We start from the raw sequence: 11,208 nt of genomic DNA, 5'->3' as shown, positions 1-11,208 counted from the left end.
TATCTTGAAATGTCATCTCGGTACAAATATTAGGATAATGATGAATACAACTTTGAAATGTTCTTCCAGTAAAAACATAAATATAATGTAAAATAATTATATATTTTGAAATTTATATAGTTGGCAATTATACATCATTGTTCGACTTCCCGCTTGGATCACTTGAATTATCAGTGAGTCTTTTGAAGATTGTTATAACAGATTTTCTTTAGCCAAAATCCACTGGATAAAGTTCAGACATTTGATCCGTAGAGTTAACTAAAGCATGGCCGTGAAGTCACCCTAACATATCGTATTATGTAACATAGTCATACAGAAAAAAAACAACGTTTTGGAGTTGTCTTCTGTACTTTTTTGTTTGGTTTAGATTTACGACACCAAATATACAAAAAAGAAAACAACGACGATATAAGCTTACATCGGCTGTTACAATACAAAGGGTAAAACCACGTCTCCTGATGTAGCTAGCCATAAACATAGACTCTAGTAATCGAGCTTTCAGTTTAATCCCTTTTACGATCATGTTGACGGTATGTATTTTTGTTTTTATGCATTTTGCAGTGAAAGAAAATTGAATTTATCCGTGAAAAATTAATATTTTATATATCACAGTGAAAATTAGCCCATAAACTATAGATTCACACTTATGTCAAAAATGAGGATAGTTTTCGGGGAATAGATTTTTTTTCCCAATGCGGTTCATTTCAACTTTGATTTATGTTTTAAGGTGTTTAGAGCAGAACAAAAAGCCGAAAGTGCCAGTCCCCTAATTCGTCTTTAATGATTCGTTTCTGCCTTATGATTTCCCTTTGAACTGCCTAATGATTACACGTCCTTCATCATGTAATCATCATAGCGTTTGGGCATATTTAAGAATCTTATGAGCAATTACTGTAAAACTGTGTAGTGTAAAGCAATGACAGTCATCTGCGCAAAGAATAAGAAAATAACCCAGCTTTTGTAGGACAACCTTTTAAAAGATTTTATGTTTTCTCAATTCCTCGTCACTTCTTTTATGTATACGCACGTGTCAACAATTAATAATTGTCTGTTACAATCCACGAGTAAATATTATTTCTTATGATAGATGTAGAATTAATACATCCAAATGAAATCCCTTCTAATCAAATTCAATTTTTCTTTCCTTGTTTGAAATAAACAACTTTTCAAAATGGCGGTCGATTGATACGGAATAATATTTTTTAATCTTTTTTAAAAAAATTTATAAAACAAAAATTTAGTTCGCCCTTTGGAGAAACCCATTCCTATTTTTAAAAAATGTTTTTTTTAAATTTTTTTTTTTAAAAAGGGGGATTATTAATTTTTTTTTTAAAACCCAATTTAATTTTCACCCCAAATTTTATTTTTCTAATTTGGTTTTTAAAATTTTTTTTAAAACTAAAGACTTTTTGTTTTAAAAGAAATGCAACTGAAAATCGCCCCTTCCCAAATTGGGGGGAAAACAGATCTAAGTATCAAAAAAGTTTTAAAACTGTTTTAAGAATATAATAAAAATGTGCTTGTTTTTTAAAGGAAGATGTAAGATGTAAACTAATTTTTTTTTTGGAGAAATTGTATTCTCTAAATTTTTTGTTAAACCCCTTTCAAGTTTTTCCTTTAAAACAAAGGGCTTAGGGGCAAAAAATGGCTTTTTCCAGGAGATTTCCTTTTGATTTTTAAAGAAGATATATACAAAACTTTTCCCCAAACAAACCCAAAGCTCTGATGTTTAAAATTTTTGTAACATATTGCCGAAACATTTTACTATCTAAACTTTTACAAAAATTTATTTAAAATCATGTAAACTTGACCAACAGTTTGCACCTCAATTTTAAACTAGTTAACAAAGTCTTATAAAACAACCTTTAAAAAATTTTCTTTTTCGATACGGGTATAACCCAAATTTTAAAATTTTTTTTTATGAAACAATTTAATTTTTGCCCAAACTAGCTTTATTTAATCAAACTTTTTTGTTTAAATTAAGGCCAAAAAATTAGCTCATAGAAAAAAAACTGGCCCAAATTCTTCTAATCAGCATTAAGGTTTTACAGTATAATTTTTTTTCTAAACATTGTTTTATAACTTTTTTGTTATTTTAAATTTTAGTTTTTTTGATAATTTCCATTGTTTTTAATATAACTATAAAGGGTCATAATTACCCCTTTTTCCGTTTTAATTACAATGAGTTCGCTAAGTCTTTTGTCCTTTTCAATGACTTTAAAAGTGAAAACAACAAGAGGAAAACGTCAAAAGTTTCCCTCGAAACGAGTATGATCATATTTTTTTCCCCGAATTTTTTGGGGCCTTATAGATAGTCTCAAATTTTTAAAAAAAAATGTCTTTTTAAAATTTCAAAAATTAAATTTTTAAATTTTGAATAAGATTTTCCCCCAAAGGGAAATTTAAATTTGAAAATTATTTAAAAAAGGTTTTTTTTTTGGATACTATTTTTAGTTTTTGTTTTTTATTTTTGTAAACGGTGTCTTTTAAAGTAAAATTTTTTTAGATAAATTTTCTAATTTTTTAAGAACCCCCAAATGATCCCCCCCGGGTTTTTAATTTTTTAATTTTTTAAATGTTATAAAACCTTTTTAAAATTTCAGTTTTTCCCCTTAAATTTTACAGGAAGTCAAACCGATCTTAGACGAATTTTTCGTCTGAATAATTTTCTAAGTCGTACCTTTTTTTGAAAAAATAGATTTTTCGATGTCCCCAAGGTCAAAGTCCGTTGCCCGAATGAAATTTTTTTCTATTCAAAAAAAAGAGTTGCCCCGGGTAATGGGGAAATTTTGGAATAAAAGTAGTTTTTTAATACTTTTAAAAATGTTTTATAAATTTTCCCCTTTGAATATAATTTCTTGACCTATATAAGAAGTATAAAAAAAACATGCCACTTTGACTGAAATAAAATATGGGAATAAAGTTTATGTGACAAAATTTCTTGTTAAAAACAATAAAATAAATTTAAATTGAAAACCCCAATTTTTTTTGGGGTTTTTCAAAATCAGCCTTAAAATTTTAAATTTTATAGTCAATTTCCCAAAGGGAAAAAAATTTTCCGGAAAACTCAAAGGGGCCTTTATCCGTCAAAAACCCCTTTTTTCAAGCGCATTTTTTTAAAGCAAAAACCGTATTAAAAAATTAAATCAGAAATCATAATTTTTGGGTTTTTTAGCAGAACAAGGGGGGTTTTTGCCCTTTGCAACATTTGTTTTTTAAGACAATTAAATAAAATATATATGCTCTTTTAGAATCCAGTATTTGGGAAACCCTTTGGGACAAAAAAAAATAAAAATTTTTACAAAAAAAAAACCAAAGTAAACTGGGTAGGACATTTGCTTTTTTTGTTACCATAGTTATTTGTTTATTACAAAAAAATTTCCTTTTTTGTTTAACAATAAAAAAAAATAATATTAAAAAGTAAAATAAAGGGAAAAAAAGGGAAAAAAAAACAACCACTAATTATAGGTTAGTCTTTCCCTTTTCATTTTTTATTTTTGTCCAAACTTTTTGGGTTTTCCAACTTTTAAAAACTTTTTGCCCAAAAAAAAACCCCTTAAATTAAAAAACCAATTATAATATTTTTTGCCTAAAAAAAGGAATTTTTTAGGCCGGGGGACAACTTTTAAAAGTTTTTAAAATTTAAAAAATGACCCCTTTTTGCCATCTTCTAAAAGGGGTTGAACTAACGGTTTGTAAATTTTTCCTTTTTATAAATTCCCACAAAAGGGTAAAGTGTTGTTGAAAAAACTTTTGGAAAATTTAGTTTTATTTTTTTAAACAAAAAATGGGATTTCGAAAACTTTGCTAAAAATTAGAGTTTTAGCCCCCATTTTTCGAAAAAATTTTAAAATTTAAGCTATTCCCCCAAGACCCTTTCCCTTTTTGCACCGGCTTTGGTTTTTCAATTTTCCCTTATGAAAAATTTTTGTTAAAAAAAAAATTTAAAAGGTTTTTCTTTAAATTTTAAAACCATTTTTAATGTCATAAAAATAACGTTCTTTAAAAAGAAAAAATATTCCTTAAAATATCGAATACAAAGTTATGGCCCCCTAATCAAATAGTGCTTTTATACTGTATTTTTTTTGCATTTTATTCAGAATTTTAAGAAAAATTTCATAATAAAATCATCATTCTGATATCATAAGTTTTAAAGACGGGGAAAATTTTTTAAAATCTAAAAATTATCAGTTAATTATGCCAGTAATTTGAATAAAAGAATGAATATACTATGTTTCGGGGGACTCGATCCGTTATTACAGGTCAAGTTAAGTTTGTCCTTTAAACACAAAAAACCTGCTTTTATTATTATAATTGACACTGTATTTTCACCCATTGGACCAACCCCCAAACTATAGTGTCATAGGATATTTTTAAAAGAACATAGTCTACTTCATTGTTAAGACAAAACATTTTTTCCCCATTTACAAAGAGTTTTGTTTAGCAATTTTCAAAAATTTTAACCTTTAAAATAAAAATTTGAGAATATTTTAATTCTTTTTAAAAAATTTTTCACTTTTAGATTTTAAAAATATGGTTTTAAATTTCCAAATCTGAACCATATTTCAAAAGGGGAAAAAAGTTTAAATTTTAAATTTTTTAAAAGTTATGCCCCTAAAATTTTTATTTAATTTTTTTTGTCTCCCAAAAATTGAAAAAAAAATTGGGTTTAACTTTAAAATTGGAATTCAAATTTTAATAAGATTTAAAAAATAATTAAAATCTTGATTTTTGTTTTAAACCCCTTTTTCTTAAAAATTTTTAGGTTTTTTTTGTAAAAAGTAAATTTCCAAACAAACGTTTAAAGATTTTTAAATTTAAATTTTTATAAATTGCCAAATCTTTAAAAAATTTTTAAAAAATTTTTTTTCAAAAAAAAAAATCCTGAGTCAATTTTTTTCTTTAAATTTCCCCCTTTTGAAATTTTTAAAAAGTTTCCCATTTTTTTCAAAAAACCCTTTAAAGGGTTTTAAACTTCAAACTTAAAAAAAATGTCATTTAAAGGGCAGGGGAAGGGCTTTTTTAAGTTTTGAATAAAGTTGATCCCTTTTTTTAAGGGGCTGGGAAAAAAAGGAAACGCGCTGAAAACTTTTAAAGATAGAAAAAATAATTAAAGCCCCAAAAGCCCTTTTTTGAGCAAGGAGATTACAATGCCCAAAAAAATTTTTAAAGTTATAGAAACAAACAGCCAAAAAAAATCTAATTTTAAGTGCCCCTTTTAACTAAACTTTTTAAGGAACCCGGGAACAAAATTTTGTACAATATAAACAATTTTTATAAGGCGGTAGTTTACAGATTTTAAATTAAGTTCAGATTTAAAAAATGTGAAATTTAAAAAAAAGATTACTAAAACTAAAATTATATAAATAAAAGAAGGGGCCCCCCCAAAGGCCCCCATATCCTCCCCCACCCATTTAACCCAAAACCCAAACAAGTCTTAGGGCAATCCTCCTGACCGAATTTAAAACAATTTAGTAAAAAAACCCCCGACCTCTTTGGTTAAAAAGGTTTTTCCCTATTGTCATGGGGGCCTTTGCTTTGACCCCCAAAAACCCCTATTGGGCCCTTTACCTAAGAAATCATTTAAAAAAAAACTAGCTTTACCCAAATTTCCCGGGTATTTTGGGGTAAACAACCCTTAGCCCCCCCTAGAGTGGGTTTAAAAATTTTCTATTTTTTGCTCCTGTAAGTTTTTTTTTTTTATCAAAATACCAATTTCCCCAAAACGAACCCCCTCCAAGCAATTAAATAAAAAGCATCCCCCTTTAAATTTTGGGTTTAAAAAATTTAGTCCCGGAAAAGTTTTTAAATTTGAGTATTAAAAAGGGTTTTCCTTTTTTTGGGCATGTGACATTGGTTTTTTGACCCTGGGGACCCATAACAATTTGACCTAAAATTTTCAAAAAGCCCTCCTTTTCCCTTTTTCCCGGATTTTGGGTCAAAAAATGCAGCAATACAGGGTTTTAAAAAGATTTTTTTATTTTTTTAGCCAGCTTTCCCGTACCCCAGTTTTTTACCGGAAAAAACCTATTTGAAATTTCCCTAGAAAATCCCAAAGCCCTTCCCACAAATTTCCAAAAAAATTTGGATAAAACCCGCAGGGCCCCTAATTTTTAGCAAGGGTTTTTCTTTTTTTAGCTCTACTATGTACCTAGTTTTTTATCGGAGATGACCCCTTTTAAACCCAATGGGCCCCAGAAATCCCTTTAAAAACAACCCTTTCCCGGGCCATTTCCCTGAAAAATTTTGGGTCCAAAAAATCAGCCACTATAGTGTTAGCCCAAAGCTTTTCTATTTTTTTAGGCTCCTTTTACCTTAGTTTGAACCGAGATCACCCATCTTCCCCAACTTGACTAGGAAAAACATTTTAAAACAACCTTTCCCCAAATAAACTAAATATTTTGATAAAAAATGCAGCCCGTAGATTTAAAAAGCTTTTTTTTTTTTTAATCACATAGTTTTTGAGCGGAGAGGCAAAAATCTTTAAACCCTTATTTAAGCAAAAAACCCGACAAAAATTTTTAGATAAAAAAATCAAACCCGTGACTGCTAGATTTTTTAATCTCAACGGGGACGGACGCCCCAACATTTGCCCATCAACCTAAAAAATTGAAACCCCTTCGGGGAGGTGACCCAAATTGTAAAAATTTCAAATTAGCTATTAGAAATAAACATAAACTAGTCAACCTTGGTAAACAAACAAAATTTCAACAAAAAACAACATAAAATTTCCAAACTTAACAAAAAAAAGATCACAAATTTATAAATTCAAAAAAAAACACCAAAAACAAAAAAAAATCTAAGAAAAGGGAAAAATTCCCAAAATGAGTTGGGTTTGGGGGACTTTCTTTTCAATTTTAAAATATAATAACGTATCAAGTTTCTCTGACCCCTCTGTAGGGGGGATTTTTTTTGAAATTCAATACAAATACTATGTTTTCAACAAAAATTACAAAATGCACGTTATATTTGTTTTTAAAATTATTTTTTAAACCTAACGTGACAAAGTTTAGTTTTATTTTTTAAAACCCCTTTTAAAAATTTGCTTTTTTAACTATAAAATGCCAATTTGATTATGTTTCGATCCGATTTTTATTTCCCTGATACCCCAATCACTGAAAAAAAACGCACAACTTACCCGCTAGGTTAACTCTTCCTTCACAAAATATCACTAAACAGTTACTAAAACAACACTGATTACAACAGGGCATACAAATGGATAAATAATTGTATTAAAATGATTGAAATATGTTAATTAAAATTAATGTTTACAACATTGTTAAGTTAAAAAAAACATTATAATGAATACAATTTAAATAAAAAAATGAGTCAATTATTATAGATAACGGGTTATCTGGTCGTCAATGGCAATAATATTATTAAAAAAATTACTTAAAATTGATAAAAAAAATGGTCAACGTCAAGACATTTATAAAAATAGGTATTATATAAATAATTGATAAGAAAAAAATAATCATAATAGAAGTAAAATATCAACCAACAACGTCACAAAACAACAAACAAAAACAATAATAAACAAGAGGGCCATGATGGCCCTGGAATCGCTCACCTGTATATCGGCCATTGGGGCGGGACAAATTTTAACCCAGTGGCTTTTTTAACCAACTTTGTAGACACCCATCAAAAGATGTTTCATGATGAATATCTAAGCTCTAGCTCTTTGGGGTTTTAAAAGAAGATTTTTTAAGTTTTTACTATAGACATACAAGAAATATCAGACCCCAAGGCGGGGCCAATTTAACCCTGGAGCTTTTATTTAAACAAACTTGGTAGACTCTCACAAGAAGATGTTTCATTCTAACTCTTTGGGTTTTTTAAAGAAGATTTTTTAAGGTTTTACTATATACATTTAAGGAAAATCAATAACCCCCGATTAGGACCAATTTTGACCCCAGGGCTTTTATTTGAACATACTTGGTAGACACTTATTAGTCAATGTTTCATACCAAATATTTAAGCTCTAGCTCTTTCGGTTTTTTAGTAGAAGATTATTCAATTTTTTACTACAGACAGATAAGGAAAACATTGCCCCCCCGGGGCAGGACCAATTTTAATCCAAGGGTTTTTATTTGAACAAACTTGATAGACACTCATCAGACAATATATAATGTCAAATATCTAAGCTCAAGCTCTTTCGGTTTTTTAAAAGAAGATTTTTAAGTTTTCACTATATATTTATACGGAAAATCGATGACCCAAAGGGGCGGGGTCAATTTTGACCCCAGGGCTTTTATTTGAACAAACTTGGTAGAAACTTATCAGACAATGTTTAATGCCAACAATTTAAGCTCTAGCTCTTTCGGTGTTTTAAAAGAAATTTTTTTAAAGTATTTACTATATACATATAAATAAAAGCAGAGACACTCTGGGGCGGGGCCAATTTTGACCCAAGGGCTCTTATTTGAACAAACTTGATAGACACTTACTAGAAGATGTTTCATGCCAAATATCTAAGCTCTAGCCCTTTCGTTTTTTTAAAAGAAGATATTTTAAGTTTTTTCTTTCTGTTACCATGACATCCAGAGTTCTGCCTGGAATTAAATTATTTGAACAATTTTTAAAGGTGACCACCAATGAACTATTTCTGTGAAGTTTGGATGAAATTGGCTTAGCGATTTATGAGGGGATGCCGTTCAAAGTAAAAGTTTACGGACGACGGACAGACGGACGAAAAGTGATCACCAAATTACAAAAGCTCACCATGTCACTTTGTTAAAAATAAGCAACGATTGTCACTATATGAAATATGAACGACTTAGAGAAAATAGAAAAAAGATTAATGATTTAATGTATGTGATTAAAATATCTTAATTAATGTACATGTTAACAACATGATAAGTTTAAAGAAAACATCATAATGAATACAATTAAAACTAAAAATGAGCCAGTCATTATAGATAACTGGTTATCTGGTCGTTAATGGCAATAATATTATTAAAACATTTACTAAAAATTGATAAAAAACATGGTCAACGTCAAGACATTTATAAAATTAAATATTATATAAATAACTGATAAGAAAATGAAATATCATTATACAAGTTAATATCAACCAACAACGACACAAAAACAACAAACAACAATAATGAAGAACAACAACAAAAACGTTAAATATTACTTTCATCGAAGATAAAGTTGTTTGGATTGAAAAATGGACTTATAATCTTTAAGGTGTATACAACCGAAGGTGGAAGGAGGGTATTTCGTGGTCTGTAGCCCTAATAAGTTAGTAGCTTTCACGCTGTGTAACTCTCATGACACCAGCGCGTGATCAGTGCATGATTTCTTTGTTCTAACCGTATCACAGCGGCATGATCAATTGTTGATAAACATTCGCCATCTTTCTGCGAGAAGTTGATGTAGAATAAGCATTGGAACTATATTAAAATTTACTTAGAATTAAGCTGTACCACCACCTCCCCTCCACCTCCATTTATTGATGATTAATGGCTTTGTAGATTATAATTTTTGCATGTAGGCGGTTCTGATGACCCACCTTTGCTTAGCATTCTTAGTTAAATATTTTGTAATACATTAGTTCATAAAAATTTGGTAAAAATATAAAGATTTATTGTTAAGAACAGTCATTTTAAAAATAAATGACAATTATTCATTCAACTAGTAGTTACTTATTTGTTGTATCCTAAAGCAAATGAACTCACTCTGTGCAGCAGTCATTGGTATTTTAGTCCAACGGATTCCATTCAAATATAAGCAACGATTTGTCACTGTATGAAATATTAACGACTTTAAGAAAATAGAAAAATATTAATGATTGAATGTATGTGATTGAATTATCTTAATTAAAATAGATGTTAACAACATGATCAGTTTGAAGAAAACATCAAAATGAATACACTCAAAATAAAAAATGAGTCAAGAAATAAAGATAATGGATTATCTGGTCGTCAATACATTATGAAAAAATTTACTAAAAACTGATAAAAAACATGGTCAACGTCAAGACATTTATAAAATTAAATATCATTTGAATAATTGATATAGAAAAAAAATAATTACACAAGATTATATCAACCACTACCAACAACAAAAAACAAAAACAACAAACAAACAACAACAACAAAACTCCTGTTAAATATAAGCAACGATTTGTCACTGTATGAAATATAAATCAGAAAATTTATTGAACATATATGTATACTGAAATAACAAAACATGACTTCATTAATTCTAACACAATTAAACAGACATACTATACAGTTTGTCCGCTATAGTAAATCTAGTTCAAACTAAACTACGAGTTATAGATGTGTCATTAAAGTACGAAACAAATAGTTTACACCATTGCGTTTCTTTTTTTCACATATTACTTCAAATTCTTATCACATTTTGAAACAAGTTTTCGAAGAAGTTTTCCATATTGGTACGTATTTTCCTGTAGAGCTCTTTCATCGGCAGCTATCGAAGGTTCTGCATCTATTACAACAATTAGTTGTTTTACCTAAGAATACGAAAAAATCAAATGTATTATTCAAACCTGAAGGAGCTTAACACATAATCTGTGTCCCAATCAGATTATCTCGGGAATCATTTTTTTAACCATGTAATAAAACTATTTAGTATAAAACATTTTAGTTTATTGCATTTAAAATTAATGCCAAACTATTATTAAAACCAGGTGTTTTGTTTCCCCTTTTAACCGTATGAGTGCGACCTAGACTGTATTGTTACCCTGATCTTAGAAAAGACATAAAGCCTCCTGATAAGGAGTGATATAATAATTTGACAATTAGGTATATACCTTTGTTATGTAGACATTTGTCTCACATATCTCGTCTAAGACAATGAAAGACTCCTGTAAAAGACAAAGATATTCGGCAAGTTGTTTGGATACTGCTGCAACAAAACTAACTGACAAACATCTATCGTCATTAAGTATGTCTTGGATACTACGCACTTTTCCTACAGGCACAACTTCTTGTTTCAGGTGAACATATCTGCTAAATTTCAGATATTTTAGAATGGCGCTGCCATTTTCTGCAAAACAAATATTAAACCGTACATTACTATACATATATGCGAAAACATTTATTGTTTTAAAGGAAATTTTATCGCATAGTATTATCGTAGCTCTGAGCAATATAAATATTTACAAAATATTAAATTTGACATTGATATATTGAGTGTGATATTTGACACACCATGAGCAAAATGAATATTTAAAGG

The sequence above is a fragment of the Ruditapes philippinarum genome, unplaced genomic scaffold, assembly GCF_026571515.1.
Source record: "Ruditapes philippinarum isolate M1 unplaced genomic scaffold, ASM2657151v2 ctg10942_1_1_1_1, whole genome shotgun sequence".
NCBI lineage: Eukaryota > Metazoa > Mollusca > Bivalvia > Venerida > Veneridae > Ruditapes > Ruditapes philippinarum.
Note: the sequence above shows the minus strand (reverse complement) of the source record.